Source organism: Marmota flaviventris, chromosome 15 (genome assembly GCF_047511675.1).
Source record: "Marmota flaviventris isolate mMarFla1 chromosome 15, mMarFla1.hap1, whole genome shotgun sequence".
Lineage (NCBI taxonomy): Eukaryota > Metazoa > Chordata > Mammalia > Rodentia > Sciuridae > Marmota > Marmota flaviventris.
Window position 1 is genome coordinate 75,212,149 of NC_092512.1, and position 11,054 is coordinate 75,223,202.

Consider the following 11,054-nt stretch of genomic DNA (forward strand, 5'->3'; position numbering starts at 1 on the left):
AAAAAACAAAAAAAACCCCAAAAAACAATGTCTCTACCCCAAAGAAATCATGGTCAAAATACACAGCCACATCAATGTTTATAACAGCACAATTCACAATAGCTAAACTGTGGAACCAACCTAGATGCCCTTCAGTAGATGAATGGATTAAAAATGTGGCATATATACACAATGGAATTTTACTCAGCAATAAAAGAGAATAAAATCATGGCATTTGCAGGTAAACGGATGGCGTTGGAGAAGATAATGCTAAGTGAAGTTAGCCAATCCCAAAAAAACAAATGGCGAATGTTTTCTCTGATATAAAGTGACTGACTCATAGTGGGGTAGGGAGAGGGAGCATGGGAGGAATAGACAAACTCTATAGATAGGGCAGAGGGGTGGAAGGGGAAGAGTTGTGGGCAGGGGGTTAGCAATGATGGTGGAATGTGATGGACATCATTATCCAAAGTACGTGTATGAAGACATGAATTGGTGTGAACATACTTTATATACAGAGATATGAAAAATTGTGCTCTATGTGTGTAATAAGAATTGTGATGTATTTCGCTGTCATGTTTTTAAAAAATAAAAGCCATTAAAAAAAAAAAAGAAATCATGGTCAAATAAATGAGCTCAAGATGACCTCAGTCCCGTTTGTCTTTAGGTCCTGGTGTTCTGTGGGTAATAAGCAGCAGCCGGTTATGCTGACAGATGACAGATCCAAAGTAACTGACAAATTTGTTGACGTTTTCCCATTTCTAAACCATCCTTAAAGAAAATCATGTGGGGGTCATACCATCCTCATGGTTGTCCAGGAGAGTCATCATGCCATCTGGATTCATGTTTTCACCAATAAAGAAATGGTATTTTTTTTTTAAAGCAAGAATGAGCTCAATTTGTTCTATGGCCTCTGTCATACAAGGTTTGACTCTTTCTGGTCTCTGTTCGCCAAGTTTGCCTTTGATTGATTCATGTAATCTTTGATGTACTTACATGGCTTTGTGAAGCGGGTTTCCTGCAAGTGATGGTTCATGACAACATCAACACCAGTGATTATGTGCCTTGGGTACCTTTACCCTCGGGTCCTTCAGTGGAGTCATTTCCATCAATGATCGAGGTGTAGATGTTACTCTCTGTCCTACTGACCATCTTGCCCTCTACCTCCAGGCATAGATCATCGCTATCTCCTGGATCTTGTGCATGTCAGAGAACATCTTATTGGCCCAATGAGGTCCCAGTAGATAATCCTGATGGCAACTGGAGGGAGAAGGCTGTGGTACTATTCAGCAGGAGCCCAGAGCTCTCAGCCAGCATGGTGCAGCTGGGGAGAGGCAGAAGTGGGTGGAGTAAAAACCAGAATAGGGTCTTCATAGAGAGAGGCAAGACTGGGGTGCACTCATACAGTTATGGTCTAAGGGGTGGAATTGAGAAGAAAACCGAGGGTGTGGCTTGAGGAGTGGGGATGGCTGATGAAGAATCCCTGGGAAGTAATGGCTCAGAGCACTGGCAGAATACTCTTCTGCTCACCCCTGCAACGGAATCAGGGTACCACTTCCTCCCAAGCCCTTTGTGACTGCCTTTTCCCATTCAAAACTGCCAATTTTATCATAATTAATGTCTGTATTAATACATCCAAGTATGGGTAGGCACCCTCCGTACACACGCTCTGTTCCCCTTGTCACTTAGTATGGTGCCTCACAGTTGCTGCCAGCCGCCCATGGACCCCGCTGAGCTCTGAGCACTATGAAGTCAGGGGCAGCATTATGAATGATTCTCCCCAGCACTTGTGATAACAATAAGCCCACGAGGAGCACTTCATAAATATTTGATTGAATATGGATATGAGTGACTGATACAGTGCCTGGCAGAGAGTGGGTGCTAAATAAATGATAGTCATTACTCTTTATTATTCCAGCTCTCATATGTTGGTACACACACACACACACACACACACAACACAAAGACTAATTGCATTTCTGTCATCTGGTTGGCACTGATCTTATTGTGATGAACGTACCAATGTGCACCATTCCAGAACCAAATATAGATTGCAAGAGCAAAGAGCTCCTACTTATAGGCAGAGATGTGCCCATGGTTGCCAAATGGCTGGAGCTGGGGGGGAGGGGTGTTGTGACATCTAACCCGTTGTGGCTCACGCTGTCCCAGTGGCTCACTGTCTGGAGGTGTGATGTGCTCTCCACTAGGCTTGCTCCTCTTTGTGCTCTGTAATTTTTCTCTGGCTGTCAATCCTTTGGGCTCAGGAGCATTTCTTGATTTCCCAGCTGGGTGTGACATATCCTTTTTTTCCCCAATCTCTAAGCATTTCTTATGTGGTACTGAAATCGAGCAAAGATCCCTTGAGAGGTGAACTGGTCACTCTGCACAGTCACAGACATTCCACGTCAGGTTGTTGTTGCCCGTAACCTCAACCACAACCTCCAAAGAAGAAGCCACCTTCATCCCATTTTGGAGTTGAGGAGCTCGAGGCTCAGACACTTTCTCAGAAGCAGCAAAACCTTGGGTCTTCCTTGAATTCAACTCCATGTGCCTCAACTTGACCAAAAGACAAGCTTGCTTTATCCTATTTGAGCTGGTAGACTTAAAATTATAGTTTTTTTTCTTTTTGTTAACTTCATATTGTTTTTTTCCCATGCAGACATTTAAAAAGAATTTTAAGTAATCAAGTCTCTTTTCTTCTTGCTAAATAGTTTCTGGAGTTTGAATCATTCCGTTTTGGGGCATCGAAACTCTCTTCCAAGATTTCCTTTAATCCTCTTATAAGGGATTTTTTTCCTCAACTTTCTTTTTTTCCTTTTTTAGAAAACACTGACATCTTTCCAGTATCTGGGGTTTATTTTCTTGTAGAGCGTAGGCTAGAGATCCAACTTATTTTTTCCAATAGCTATTTGTTTGCAGATATATAATTTGTGCCCCTACTGATATAAAAAGCTGCCTTTTTTCCTGTACTAAGTGCTCATCTATGGGTAGAATTCTTCCAGGTTATGTTTTCTGCCCAATTCCTCTATCTATTCATGTATCCATATTGGTTGTTAGTTATTATAGCCTTGTAACATATTTAATTCTTTGGAAGGGCTAGATTGCTCTCATTGTTCTTGGTATTTTAGAAGCATTTTCTTCTTTTTGCACATTTATTCCACATTTCTTTCCTAAAACTGCACTTCATATAGAAGACATACATGTGTACGTGTTGAACACAATTAGTTTTACTTTGGGCTTCTGGACAAGACTCAGGAGCTGCCTTTGAACTGTAATTAACTCATAGGTAGAAGAGATGCAGTGTTTTGTGCCAGAAGTGAAGCAGTTAACAAGGAAGGAAAACCCCGCCAGGTGGTTTGGACTGAAGGGTTGTGTCTTGAATTTGTATGTTGAGATCCTGACCCCTAATGAGATAGTAATAGGGGGTGGGGCCTTGGGAGATGATTAGGTCATGAAGGTGGAACTTTTATGAATGGGATTAGAGGCCTCTTAGAAGAGACTGCAGACATCCTTATTCCTTCCACCATGAAAGGACGCAGTGAGAAGGTGGCCATCTATGAACCAGGAAGAGGGCCCTCACCAGACACGTACCAGTTTCTTAATCTTGGACTTCCCAATCTCCAGAACTATGAGAAATAAAAGTTTGTTATTTAAGACATTCAGTCTATGGCGTTAGAGCTAGGACAGAAGATATATGTAGCTAGGTAGCAGCATTCAATTGGGAGAGAAACAATAATATTGGAGGTGAGGGGCTAGAGGTACAGATCAGTAGTAGAGCATGTGGTTAGAATGTATGAGGCCCTGGGTTCAATTCCTAGCACCAAAACCAAAAAGAGAAACAAAAACAAACAAACAAACAAAACTTGTCACTAGATAGACGAGGAAACTGAATTTGTTGGAATTTAAGGGCTTGGCTAAGATCATGCAATTAATACGTGTGCAAAGTGTGTCTCTTATCTCTCAGTCTGACCTTTCCACAACACACTGCATCACCTCTTCTAGAATCCTGAGCTGCTGATTTTTGGTTTTGGAATAAACTATGGGAGATTTTAGTCTGACCTAGTCCTTGCCCTTTGAACTCTCCACCAAAGATCCACACTCAAAGAAAATGTATCAGATTTAAAAATTCTGTTATAATTTTTCTTCATTTAAAGCACGTGTGGTAAGTTAACAAGTGTCAAAACACAAGAGTTAGGACTTTAGAGAATGTTTTCTTTACCCAAATTAGTTAAGGGGTAACTCGTATATTTTATAGGAATTCTACACATCTTTTCCTTGGCTGCTCATTTTTTCCATTGATAAAATATCCTAAACCATCTGGAGAGAGCTGGAGCTTGGCTTCATTTCCGCTTAGCAGCAATAACACTTTGGGTAGTGAAGGGAGGAGAATGAGATGTCTCTAGAGTAATCACTCTCTTAGCCAATGACTGCTAGTTCTAGAGATTGCTGAATATTTTCTCCACAATGATGGAGCGGAAGCTTGCAAGTGAATCCCTCTGAGAGCAGCCATATGCATTCTGGATCCCACACGCATACTCACTTTACACCCAAAACTTGAATAATACTTTTAAGCAGCAAAGCAGAAACAGATTATTTTCTAAATTAACGTTGATAAAGAATAACTGAGGGTGAAGCTCAAAGCCTTAGCTTTTAAGGATTAAATTTGAATAAAAAAATGTAATCTCTGCCACATCACGCTTATTAGTTGGGTGATATACATCTGTTTTAATTGATTTCTATTTATGTAAAAGACAGTTTTAAATGTGCTAAAATGTAAAACAAATGCTTACAGCTTTCCTTCATTTGAGCCAATTTTTTATGCCCCATTTTCCAGAAATACATATCTTATTCCAGGAAGATGTCATGCTATGTGGCCAGAGAGAAGTCGATTGGATGTTAAAAGTCTGAGTTGCACGTAGCTATTTATAAAATGCTCTACTTCTGCCATCTGTTCTCCACATTCCCTTTTCTCTTCTTCCGTGTCCTTCTTTCCTTAAAATGCTAGAAAAGGCTCTTGAGTGAATTTCCAAGTCTGGACTTTTTCTTTTCCGTTTACCGGCTGGGGTTCCTTTTCGATATTTGACATTCTGCGAGGATTGTCTAATGAAGTCTCATACACTCTGCTCCCTACCCCCACTTTATACTTTGGTTTTGGATTTTCTTCTGCCTTAGCTTACAGCACATCTTCAGCTTCTCCTCTTCATCCCCCTTAGACCCGGGATGGACTGACACCTCTGCTGCTGGCAGGAGCTTCTGCCTGTGGGGGGCCACTCTCCTTTGCCCAGCTCAGACCTTACTGTTGGCTGCTGGGTTCTCACGCTCGGCTTCCTACGGTCTTCTTTCATCAAATCTGAATCCAATTTTAAATCACTGATTTTTAGATCCCCATAATTTTCTTAGATCACAAAATGTAATCTCCCTATTTATCAATGTGGAAACTGAGACTCCAGAGTCAGTCAATAATTTGCAGAAGGGTACATGAGAATTTGTAGAATAGAATGATTGAATTAGTAGATTTTTAAACTGCGTGTTTATGACAGATTTAGACTTGAAAGAAAGAAAAAAAGAGCAAATCTAGGAATGTAATAATAGTGAGATTCATGAACGCTTATTAACCTCATGGTAACTGTATTAGTTTACAGGAGATGCCATAACAAAATGCCGACAGTCTGGGTGGCTTTAAACCACAGAAATTCATTCTTTCACACTTCTGGAGCCTGAAAGTAGCAGATCAAGGTGTCAGCAGGGTTGGTTCTTCTGAGACCCCTTTCTTTGCCTTGCAGATGGCCACCTTCTCTCTATGTCCTCACATGGTCTTTTCTTTGTGTGCACATCCTGGATGTCTCTCCATGTGTCCTAATTTCCTCTTCTTATCAGGACACCGTCATATTGGATTAAGGCTCATGCTAACAACATTGTTTTAACTTAATCATCTCTGTCAGGGTCCTGTTTCTAAATACAGTCACATTCTGTGGTACTGGAGTTTAGGATTTGTATTCTCTGTTTGTGACACACATCAGTCCACATCACCCTGTGAGGTCACGATTACCAACATCTCCATTATATAATGATGAAAGAAGTATGGAGACAATAAATAACTAGTCAGAGAATGAGTGGTACAGCCAGACTTTGAGCATAGACAATCTGACATAAGAAACCTGCAGAGAGTGTGTTTAGTGCTGAGTCCCGCTGATGCTATTCCAGTATTAAGTGCTGTCCGCTGAGTATTTTTCTATGAAAGAGGTTTTTTTTTTTTTTTTTTTTTGTCACTTGCTCTGACTTTTCCCAGTCCACTTGGTTTTCCTTTGCTGTGTGTCAACAGGTTAGAAATCATACCACTCAAGACTTGTATGAACATAATGTGTCACCTGAGATGTATATGAGCACAGTCATGCACCTGAGGTGTGCATAAACACAGCTGTGTCACCTGAGCATGCATAACAGAGTTGTGTGACCTGAGATGTGTATAAACACAGCCACACACCTGAGGTATATGTAAACATAGCCATGCACCTGAGATGTTCATGAAGAGTTATGGAAATTTATAGGAAAGAGTAAAAGGAGGCATGTTCCTTTATAACACCTGAACTTAAGATCATCCATAGCTTATTAATTTTGAAATCAAGGGCATATGAATGAGTAATTTTAATATCAGAATTTTCAGTAAGAAACTTAACTACACCTTCACTTTACAGGCACCTCTTATAGTCTATTATCACGAGAGATGGAAATGGCTCTCTAATATAGTCCTGTAACCTGGAAAAAAAAATTTATCAAGGAAATTCAGTAGCACAACCCAGGGGAGCTGAATGGCTTTGAAGAAATGGTTTCCTGCACAGGAAGGCCGAGGACTGATCCTCATGACTGGTCATCTTATCATCTCACACAGCAGGAAGCCGGTCAAACTTTTTCTAATTGCAACTCCAACATGCCTAGTGAGGGAAATAGCTATTTTCATTCCCTTAAATTCCACAGGAAAAAATGACTCATCCAGACCCTACTCCTATAAAATTTTCGTGATCACTGTCAGCTGGATGAGCTCCTACAGGACAATGTCAGTGACACAGGGGACTGAAGAGTCTAAGAAGGGCCTTTCTCTCAATGAAAGAGAGGTCCACAATTTAACCTCATTGACACTTGTAATGGAAACAAGGTGAAAATATGTCCCCCAATTTACATAGCCATTTCAAAAGTCATTATAATATTAAAATAAGAGTAGAGTCCTTTCCAATCGTAAATTTCAATTGTCCCAGTGAATAAAGGAGAAAAATCTATTTTCTAAGGGCTTTAAGCACATTTTTAACTTCCTAACCTTCCTAAACTTGATTAACTGCAACATCACAAAATAGAATATAAACCTATGCTATGGATGGACTGTCAGTGACAGTAAGACTTATATGCATCATCTTTGTTAATATCTAAGTTAAAGCAAAAAAAGGGGAAAAGCAAGTTGTAAAATATGTCTTAATTTTAATGACCAAAGTTTAGAAAAACCAGTTGTCTCTCTTTCCCTTCTTGATTTCTAGGGTTGACTTTCAGTTCTGTGAGTGACACCTAGGCAACTTCTCTCAGTCCCTATTACCTATTACATACCCTTTTGGACTGTGGGGTCAAATTTCTGATTGTTTTTTTCCTGAGGAATTTAGAGCCCAGACCCAGAGTACAAATCTGTCTAAATCATGCAACATTTGTTCTATTTTGGTGCCAGGAGTAATATCTGGGTTTTCAGCCTCCCTGGTCCATTGCTGTCTCTACAAGAAGGTGGTACTGGACAGAGGTGCATGAAAACTTCTTTCACTGGTATAGAGAACTTTGAAAGATTCTTTAGACCTTAGAGAAATTATGATCCCTGTATTAAGGACAGTTTCATCTAAGGTAATGATATCACGTAGGTACTGCCACTAAGCCCAAATACATTTTCCCCTCATTTCTAAAATCACATTCACTAAGATATTCACAATTCTAAAACCAGGTGCAGCTTTTATATCTTGCACAATAATTAAGTATGGAAAGCAATCTGACAAAATCCCACAGCATGCAGGTTTTGCTGCAGCTGTGAACTTGTCGATATAGTGCGTGAATACTAAAAACAATTGCTGCTGATTAGTGAGAAATGCCAGCACACTTCCTAAAAAGGACTAGAAGAGAAAACAAATACCTGCCTGCACAGAGACTTTTGCAAACATTAGAGATATTTATTATGTTATTAAAAATGGTACCACCAGTGATAACATGATTACAGTAGCTTGGGTCTCTGCACAAAATAGGAAACTTTTACAGAAGATGGAAAATACTGGGCATAAAACCCTAGTGTACTAATGATTGCAGTTGACACATGGTCTTAAAGTTGGGTAATAAATTCTTTGGAGTTGCAGAGACTAGCAACGGGCCTCGATATTTTCCTTTGCAGCCTGTGAAGAATGAGGTGTTGGTAAGACATGTCTTGTTAGGTTGCCCAGTTCTGTTCAAATATTATTGAGTGTTCAAGTCTATCCAGTGAGATTGAGCTATTAACAATTATGTGCAATGATCCACAGGAAATAATCCAAAAAATTACTTGTAATCCACAGGAAAAACAACGTTGTTGCATGGGAGGTATCATGGTTTGGATATGAGGTGTCCCACAGAAGCTCCTGTGTTAATGCAGAGGAATGTTTGGAGGTAAGGTGATTAGATTAGGAGAGCTGTAACCTGATCAGTCCATCCTCATTTGAATGGACTGACTGGCAGGTGGGGCATGGTTAGAGGAGGTGGGTCACTGGGGGGCATGCCTTGGAAGGGTGCATCTTCCCTGTGGCCCTTTCTCCATTCTCTCTCTTTGGCTTCCTAACCTCACCATGAGCTGAGCAACTGTCCTCCACCAGGCCTTTCCCTCATGATTTGCTGCCTCACCTTGAGTCCAGAGCAATGGAATTGGCAGCTATGGACTGAAACCTGTGAAACTGTGAGCCCCAAATAAATTATTCCTCTTCTAAAATTTTTCTTGTCAGGTCTTTTTTTTTTTTTGAGAGAGAGAGAATTTTAATATTTATTTTTAGTTTTTGGCGGACACAGCATCCTTGTTGGTATGTGGTGCTGAGGATCGAACCCGGGCCGCACGCATGACAGGCAAGCGAGCTACCGCTTGAGCCACATCCCCAGCCCTTGTCAGGTCTTTTGATCATAGCAACAAGAAACTGGCTAAAGCAGGAGGGTTGGAAAAATATCTACATGTGAATTTGAAAGATTTTTTCTTAAGATAAGTCTGAAATATTAGAGAGTAGAGATAATGGGAGAAGAGGGGACAGACTTCTAGGGAGCAAGAAGAGGCACAGACATGTCCAAGTGCAGATCCTGACTAGCCATGGGAGATCTCTGCAAAGGAGAGCAGAGAACTGGGGACATAAAGTCTAGGTGGAGACAGACCTTAACTAGTAAATCCAACAACAAAGGGTTGGAAACTATGCCTCGGAAGTGTTTCCAGCCTGGTTCCATGACTCCGCAGTATGTTGGTTTCCCATCTGTTATTTTTAGTATGTGGATCTGGACACTATTGGTTGTGTCACCCAGGGGTGCTCAGACCTTGAGATAACTGAACCACACATTTCAAACCAAAATTACATCCAAAGCAGAGTGAGTTCTGAATGTAACTATGAGCTCTGTGTTTCAGGTAGACTTTTAAAAGGTCTTTTGTAGACATTCTAGATCTTTTTATGGATTAAGTTATATCCCTTCTCCTCCCCCAAATGTATATGTCAAAGTTCTAACCCCCAATACCTCATAATGTGATTTTCTTTGGAAATAAGGTCATTGCAAATGTAAATAGTTAAGATGAAATTATACTGGAGTAGGGTGGGCTCCTAAGCCAATAGAACTGTTATCTTTATAAGAAGGGGAAATTTGAAAATACACACACACACACACACACACACACATACACGAAGAACTTCACGTGAAGATAAAGGTAGAGAGAGGGTAGAGAGAGATGGTGCTTCTACGAAACAAATAATACCAGTGGTTTCTAGAAAGTCACCAGATGTGGCTGGCAGAGAGGACTGGGAGAGGCTCTTCCTTCAATGGCCAGAAGAAACAAGCCCTGCTGACACCTTGATCTTGGCCTTCCAGCCCTCACAACTGTAGACAGTACATTCCTGTTGTTTAAACCACTCTTTTTGTCACTCTTTATTATGGCAACCTTGATAAACTAATAAGGTCTCTAAAACTGAAGAGGAGACCTCACCTGGGAGAAGCACTCTCCATGTAAAGGGCAGATCTTGAAAAGATGTTTTCCTAAGTTTATAGGGGATTTTCCCATAACCACTGTAATTTCTACTGGTTGCATTTTATCCAACTGCCAAATTATCTTATGCAGAAGTTGGCTAGTCCCAAGTCTGATCTATGGCATGTTTTTGGTTCTTATTTAAAATCAGCTGCTTCTAGGGCAAACAAACATTTCCTCTGGTTGTCTGGACTAGAGTAGTCGTTCTGAACCAGTCAGAGTGAAGGCCACATGTTGATCCTTTACTTAGACAGTTGTTCATTGAGGAATAATTACATGTAATATTTCAGGTACCAAGGAAATGCCATGATAAAGAGAACAAGATCCCTGTCTTCAAATTAGTCTGATGGAAAATGTGGCTTACACACTGATAATTAAAAAACAAAGTTTAAATTGATAGGTGATCTAAGTGAAACTTTATTTCCAGTAATGGTGGAATAAGGCATTCAGACCAAGTTGTCTTCTAAAGACAATAAATTAAACTGGATAACATGTCTTTTCATGATATCTTAAGCAATTGGAGGGTTAAAACCATAGCAGACAAGGACCAAGGCAAATCTGAGGAGGCGAAAGGGGAATATTGGATAAGGAAGCCAGTCCTCTTGATTCCTCTTCTCATTCCCCAGCCCCAGTGACTGATTCACACACACAATTCAACTAAAACCAGGAAGGCATGCTTTGCTTGTGTGAGGGTTGGGACACTTACCCAGAGCCATGAGATTAGAGCTGTTCGTAGCTGTTGAGCAAGTCCAAGGGGAGAGTGTCCTAGAATGAAGCAGATAAGATGAGGCTAAGATGTATAGAGTGAAATCAGATC

At 40.5% G+C, this 11,054-nt stretch overlaps 1 pseudogene; it reads right to left on the bottom strand.

Annotated features, from left to right (window-relative positions):
* Positions 1–681: 681 nt before the first annotated feature.
* LOC114090602 (translationally-controlled tumor protein-like) lies at positions 682–1,196 on the bottom strand (annotated as a pseudogene).
* Positions 1,197–11,054: the final 9,858 nt, after the last annotated feature.